Genomic DNA, 8,509 nt, shown 5'->3' on the forward strand with positions numbered 1-8,509 from the left:
CATGAGTGGGGGCAGGCCCAGTGTGGCTTAGACACTGCGAGCACATGCCAGTGTTATTTGTTTGCAGCATCCCTCCCTCCCCACAGCGCGACTGAACAAGTGAGCTTAAAAAAGTGTCCACCACCGCCCCCTTATGTCAGGGTGGAAATCAGACACTGAAGAGACCAGCAAACAGAAGAAGCTAAAACAGAGGGAACCGCCTTGGAAGTGGCAGACGCAATAGATTAAAACCCTGTAGTTAGTACCGACTACATAGGAAGGGGCCTATAGATCTTGAGAAATATAAGCCGGACCAAGGAACTATCCTAAAATGAACTGACCCCACACTGCCGACAACAACAGCAGAGAAAGTCCTAAATCTATTTTTACGATAATTCTTTTTTTTAATTTTTAAAAAAATTTTAAGTTCTCTATTACTCCTTTAATTTTCATTTTTATAACTTATTATTACTTTGCAAAAAAAAAGACGCTATTTTTTAAAGCAAACTTCATATATATATATTTTATAATTTTTGTGACTTTTTTTTTCTTCTTTTCTTTAATATTGTATTTTTGAAAATTAAACCTCTACTCTAGATTTTTAATCTTTGCTTTTTGGTATTTGTTATCAATTTTGTACCTTTAAGAACCCAATCTTCAGTACCCATTTTTACTTGGAAGCAAGATTACTGGCTTGACTGCTCTCTCCCCCTTTGGACTCTCCTTTTTCTCCACCAGGTCGCCTCTGTCCCCTCCCCCCACACCTTCTCTTCTCTACCCAATTCTGTGAATCTCTGTGTGTTCCAGAAGGTGGAGAACACTTAGGGAACTGATCACCGTAAGGATTTGTCTCTCTCCTTTTGATTGCCCCATTTTATCCTCCTGACCACCTCTGTCTCCTTCCCCCCTCTTCTATTCTCTGTATAACTCCGTGAACATCTCTGAGTGGTCCAGACTGTGGAGCGCACATAAGGAAGTGATTACTGGCTAGCTTACTCTCTCCTCTTTTGATTCCACCTCATCTCATTCAGGTCACCTCTAACACCCTCCTCCCTCTTCTCTTCTCCATGTAACTCTGTGAACCTCTCTGGTGTCACTCACTGTGGAGAAACTTTTCATCTTTAACCTAGATATTTTATCAATGGTGCTGTATAGAAGGAGAAGTCTTGAGACTACTGTAAAAATAAGACTGAAAACCAGAAGCAGGAGGCTTAAATCCAAATCCTGAGAACACCAGAGAACTGACTCCAGGGAACATTAATCAACAGGAGCTCATCAAACGCCTCCATACCTACACTGAAGCCAAGCACCATCCAGGGGCCAACAAGTTCCAGAGCAATACATACCATGCAATTCTCCAGCAACAGAGGAACACAGCCCTGAGTTTCAATATACAGGCTGCCCAAAGTTACTCCAAACCCATTGACATCTCATAACACATTACTGGACACTTGATTACACTCTAGACAGAAGAAATCCAGCTCCACCCACCAGGACACCGACACAAGCTTCCCTAACCAAGAAACCCTGACAAGCCACCCATACAACCCCACCCACAGCGAGGAAACTCCACAATAAAGAGAACTCCACAAACTGCCAGAATACAGAAAGGCCACCCCAAACTCAGCAATATAAACAAGATGAAGAGGCAGAGAAATATCCAGCAGGCAAAGGAACAGGATAAATGTCCATCAAACCAAACAAAAGAGGAAGAGATAGGGAATCTACCTGATAAAGAATTCCAAATGATGATAGTGAAAATGATCCAAAACCTTGAAATCAAAATGGAATCACAGATAAATAGCCTAGAGACAAGGATTGAGAAGACGAAAGGAAGGTTTAACAAGGACCTAGAATAAATAAAAAAGAATCAATATATAATGAATAATGCAATAAATGAGATAAAAAACACTCTGGAGGCAACAAATAGTAGAATAATGGAGGCAGAAGATAGGATTAGTGAAGTAGAAGATAGAATGGTAGAAATAAATGAATCAGAGAGGAAAAAAGAAAAGCGAATTAAAAGAAATGAGGACAATCTCAGAGACCTCCAGGACAATAGTAAACGCTACAACATTCGAATCTAGGAGTCCCAGAAGAAGAAGATAATAAGAAAGACCATGAGAAAATACTTGAGGAGATAATAGTTGAAAACTTCCCTAAAGTGGGGAAGGAAATAATCACGCAAGTCCAAGAAACCCAGAGAGTCCCAAACAGGATAAACCCAAGGCAAAACACCCCAAGACACATATTAATCAAATTAACAAAGATCAAATACAAAGAACAAATATTAAAAACAGCAAGGGAAAAACAAAAATAACACACAAGGGGATTACCATAAGGATAACAACTGATCTTTCAATAGAAACTCTTCAGGCCAGGAGGGAATGGCAAGACACACTTAAAGTGATGAAGGAAAATAACCTACAACCCAGATTACTGTACCCAGCAAAGACCTCATTCAAATATGAAGGAGAAATCAAAAGCTTTACAGACAAGCAAAAGCTGAGAGAATTCAGCACCACCAAACCAGCTCTCCAACAAATGCTAAAGGATCTTCTCTAGACAGGAAACACAAAAAGGGTGTATAAACTCAAACCCAAAACAATAAAGTAAATGGCAACGGGATCATACTTATCAATAATTACCTTAAACATAAATGGGTTGAATGCCCCAACCAAAAGACAAAGACTGGCTGAATGGATACAAAAACAAGACCCTTATATATGTTGTCTACAAGAGACCCACCTCAAAACAGGGAACACATACAGACTGAAAGTGAAGGGCTGGAAAAAGATATTCCGTGCAAATAGAGACCAAAAGAAAGCAGGAGTAGCAATACTCATATCAGATAAAATAGACTTTAAAACAAAAGCTGTGAAAAGAGACAAAGAAGGACATTACATAATGATCAAAGGATCAATCCAAGAGAAGATATAACAATTATAAATATATATATGCACCCAACATAGGAGAACTGCAATATGTAAGACAAATGCTAACAAGTATGAAAGGGGAAATTAACAGTAACACAATAATAGTGGGAGACTTTAATACCCCACTCACACCTATGGATAGATCAACTAAACAGAAAATTAACAAGGAAACACAAACTTTAAATGATACAATAGACCAGTTAGACCTAATTGATATCTATAGGACATTTCACCCCCCAAACAATGAATTTCACCTTTTTCTCAAGCATACACGGAACCTTCTCCAGGATAGATCACATCCTGGGCCATAAATCTAGCCTTGGTAAATTAAAAAAAAAATTGAAATCATTCCAAGCATCTTTTCTGACCACAATGCAGTAAGATTAGATCTCAATTACAGGAGAAAACTATCAAAAATTCCAACATATGGAGGCTGAATAACCAAACAAATCACAGAAGAAATCAAAAATGAAATCAAAATATGCACAGAAACGAATGAAAATGAAAACACAACAACCCAAAACCTGTGGGACACTGTAAAAGCAGTGCTAAGGGGAAACTTCATAGCAATACAGGCATACCTCAAAAAAACAAGAAAAAAGTCAAATAAATAACCTAAGTCTACACCTAAAGCAACTAGAAAAGGAAGAAATGAAGAATCCCAGGGTTAGTAGAAGGAAAGAAATCTTAAAAATTAGGGCAGAAGTAAATGCAAAAGAAACAAAAGAGACCATAGCAAAAATCAACAAAGCCAAAAGTTGGTTCTTTGAAAGGATAAATAAAATAGACAAATCATTAGCCAAACTCATCAAGAAACAAAGGAAGAAAAATCAAGTCAATAAAATTAGAAATGAAAATGGAGAGATCACAACAGACAACACAGAAATACAAAGGATCATAAGAGACTACTATCAGCAATTATATGCCAATAAAATGGACAACGTGGAAGAAATGGACAAATTCTTAGAAAAGCACAACTTTCCAAAACTGAACCAGGAAGAAATAGAAAACCTTAACAGGCCCATCACAAGCATGGAAATTGAAACTGTAATCAGGAATCTTCCAGCAAACAAAAGCCCAGGTCCAGACGGCTTCACAGCTGAATTTTACCAAAAATTTAGAGAATAACTAGCATCTGTCCTGTTCAAACTCTTCCAGAAAATTGCAGAGGAAGGTAAACTGCCAAACTCATTCTATGAGGCCACCATCACCCTATACCAAAACCTGACAAAGATGTCACAAAAAAAGAAAACTACAGGCCAATATCACTGATGAACATAGATGTAAAAATCCTTAACAAAATTCTAGCAGACAAAATCCAACAACACATTAAAAAGATCATACATCCTGACCAACTGGGCTTTATCCCAGGGGTGCAAGGATTCTTCAATATCCGCAAATCTATCAATGTAATACACCACATTAACAAATTGAAAAATAAAAGCCATATGATTATCTCAATAGATGCAGAGAAAGCCTTTGACAAAATTCAACACCCATTTATGATAAAAACTCTCCAGAAAGCAGGACTAGAAGGAACATACCTCAACATAATAAAAGCTATATATGACAAACCCACAGCAAACATTATCCTCAATGGTGAAAAATTCAAAGCATTTCCCCTAAAGTCAGGAACAAGACAAGAGTGCCCACTTTCACCACTACTATTCAACATAGTTTTGGAAGTTTTGGCCACAGTAATCAGAGCAGAAAAAGAAATAAAAGGAATCCAAATTGGAAAAGAAGAAGTAAAACTCTCACTGTTTGCAGATGACATTATCCTCTACATAGAATACCCTAGAGATTCCACCAGAAAATTACTAGAGTTGATCAAGGAATATAGTAAAGTTGCAGGATATAAAATCAACACACAGAAATCCCTTGCATTCCTATACACTAATAATGAGAAAATAGAAAAAGAAATTAAGGAAACAATTCCATTCACCATTGCAACGAAAAGAATAAAATACTTAGGAATATATCTACCTAAAGAAACTAAAGACCTATATATAGAAAACTATAAAACACTGGTGAAAGGAATCAAAGAGGACACTAATAGATGGAGAAAATATACCATATTCATGGATCAGAAGAATCAATATAGTGAAAATGAGTATACTACCCAAAGCAATTTATAGATTCAATGCAATCCCTATCAAGCTCCCAATGGTATTTTTCACAGAGCTAGAACAAATAATTTCACAATTTGTATGGAAATACAAAAAACCTCGAATAGCCAAAGCAATCTTGAGAAAGAAGAATGGAACTGGAGAAATCAACCTGCCTGACTTCAGGCTCTACTACAAAGCCACAGTCATCAAGACAGTATGGTATTGGCACAAAGACAGTAATATAGACCAATGGAATAAAATAGAAAGCCCAGAGATAAATCCACGCACATATGGACACCTTATCTTTGACAAAGGAGGCAGGAATATACAGTGGAGAAAAGACAATCTCTTTAACAAGCGGTGCTGGGAAAACTGGTCAACCACTTGTAAAAGAATGAAACTAGACCACTTTCTAACACCATACACAAAAATAAACTCAAAATGGATTAAAGATCTAAATGTAAGACCAGAAACTATAAAACTCCTAGAGGAGAACATAGGCAAAACACTCTCCGACATACATCACAGAAGGATTCTCTATGACCCACCTCCCAGAATATGGGAAATAAAAGCAAAAATAAACAAATGGGACCTAATTAAACTTAAAAGCTTCTGCACAACAAAGGAAACTATAAGCAAGGTGAAAAGACAGCCTTCAGAATGGGAGAAAATAATAGCAAATGAAGCAACTGACAAACAACTAGTCTCAAAAATACACAAGCAACTCCTGCAGCTCAATTCCAGGAAAATAAACGACCCAATCAAAAAAGGGGCCAAAGAACTAAATAGACATTTCTCCAAAGAAGACATACAGATGGCTAACAAACCCATGAAAAGATGCTCAACATCACTCATTATCAAAGAAATGCAAATCAAAATAATGAGGTACCATTTCACACCAGTCTGAATGGCTGTGATCCAAAAGTCTACAAGTAATAAATGCTGGAGAGGGTGTGGAAAAAAGGGAACCCTCTTACACTGTTGGTGGGAATGCAAACTAGTACAGCCACTATGGAGAACAGTGTGGAGATACCTTAAAAAACTGGAAATAGAACTGCCTTATGATCCAGCAATCCCACTGCTGGGCATACACCCCGAGGAAACCAGAATTGAAAGAGACACGTGTACCCCAGTGTTCATCTCAGCACTGTTTATAACAGCCGGGACATGGAAACAACCTAGATGTCCATCAGCAGATGAATGGATAAGAAAGCTGTGATACATATACACAATGGAGTAGTACTCAGCCATTACAAAGAATACATTTGAACCAGTTCAATGAGGTGGATGAAACTGTAGCCTATTATACAGAGTGAAGTAAGCCAGAAAGAAAAACACCAATACAGTATAGTAACACATATATATGGAATTTAGAAAGATGGTAACGATAACCTTGTATGCGAGACAGCAAAAGAGACACAGATGTATAGAACAGCCTTCTGGACTCTGTGAGAGACGGTGAGGGTGGGATGATTTGGGAGAATGGCATTGAAACATGTATAATATCATGTAAGAAATGAATCACCAGTCCAGGTTTGATGCAGGATACAGAATGCTTGGGGCTGGTGCACTGGGATGACCCAGAGGGATGGTATGGGGAGGGAGGTGAGAGAGGGTTTCAGGATGGGGAACACATGTACACCGGTGACGGATTCATGTTGATGTATGGCAAAACCAATACAATATTGTAAAGTAAAAAAAAGAAAAGAAAAGGATAGGGAAAATCTTCTTTGACATTATTGTTGACAAGATTTCTAGGATTTGGCATGAACATCACAGGCAACAAGACCAAAGATAGAAAAGTGGGACTACGTCAAACTCGAAAACTTCTAAAAAGCAAATGAAATAATCAACAAAGTGAAAAGGTATACATGCTCTTTGTTAGGGTGAAGTCCCCTCCTATTGCTCATTTCTCATCTATTTTCTAAAAGAGTTTGTGAAGGATTCATGTTAATTCCTTTGAAATATTTGGTAGAGTTTACCAGTGAAGCTAAATGAACTTGAGCTTGAGCTTGAGTTTTAAAATTACTAACTCAAGATCTTTAACCTTTATGGTCTTATTTAGATTTTCTATTCCTTCTTCATGTCAGTTTTGGTAAATTTTGTCTTTCTAGGAATGTGTCCATTTCATGAAAGTTATCTTTTTCTTTCTTCTGATGAATATTCCTTCCAATCAGTCCTGAATATGTATTGGAAGGACTGATGCTGAAACTGAAATTCCAATACTTTGGTCATCTGATGCAAAGAACTGACTCATTGGAAAAGACCCTGATGCTGGGAAAGATTGAAGGCAGGAGGAGAAGGGGATGACAGAGGACGAGATGGGTAGATGGCATCACCAACCCAATAGACATGAGTTTGAGTAAACTCTGGGAGTTGATGATGCACAGGGAGGCCTGGTGTGCTGCAGTCCATGGGGTCGCCAAGAGTCGGACACGACTGAGAGACTGAACTGAACTGATTCCACTATTGTTTAGTTATTAGTTTGTACTGATTGTGATTTCTATCATTTCATTCATCTAAAAATGATTGCTTCACATACTCCTCATACATTTTTTTTTTTTTTTTTTTTACTTTGGAGGGACCTATATGAACCCTTGGTTAATTTAACACTGAGCAGTTAGAGTTTTGATATTTACCTTAGTGCAGGCTGGCATATGCTAGTTTTGAGGTAGTGACCTCCAAGTTTTGCCTCATGTACGCATTACATTCTTAAAAATGAATGTACTTTGCAGCAGATCAAGCATGTTTGTGACTTACACTGTACCCCTATGGGGCTACCTAGAAGGGTCACTGTAATGAAATTTGAGCTCTCAAGAAATTACTCTCAGTTCATTCATCCTGTAATTCATTTATTCAGTTAGTGTTTCTTTTGTTAACTTTGCACCCAGTATTGTAGTAAATAACAAAAATCAAATAGCAATAATGGCTTTCAAAAATTGTGCAAGGCACAAATAAATACTTTTCCTTATTAAAAAAAAAGAAATTTTAAAGGCAAAAATAAAAAATAGGATGATGGAAGTGAACAGGAAGCAGAGAAATACATACAGTTGGTAACAAAACAGAGAGAAGATGAAGAGGGAGAAATTGTGAAACCATGCTCCATAGGATTAATGGAAGCTGGCACTTAACAGAACTTATTGAACATGTCTTACAGAGTAAAAGATATGGGAACCGTTTCTTAGAAAACCCTCTACTTGTAACCTGCCTTTACTAGCTAAGCCTACTTTAGTTATTTTTTTCCCTTGTCTCTAACTACAAACCCTCCCAGCTTCATGAACTGTATGTAATTTATCATCAGACTTCTAACCACATACTTCTGACGTATGAATCACCATAGTAATGGGAGCTTAAGTTGTTTTCCAAGAATTTGGAGTCAGCTCCTATCCAATACTCACCTGGCTTCCCAGGTGATGCTAGGAGCAAAGAATCCACCTACCAATGCAGGAGACTGAAGAGACTCAAGGGTTTGATCCCTGGGTT

Source organism: Bos indicus x Bos taurus, chromosome 29 (assembly GCF_003369695.1).
Source record: "Bos indicus x Bos taurus breed Angus x Brahman F1 hybrid chromosome 29, Bos_hybrid_MaternalHap_v2.0, whole genome shotgun sequence".
Taxonomy (NCBI): domain Eukaryota; kingdom Metazoa; phylum Chordata; class Mammalia; order Artiodactyla; family Bovidae; genus Bos; species Bos indicus x Bos taurus.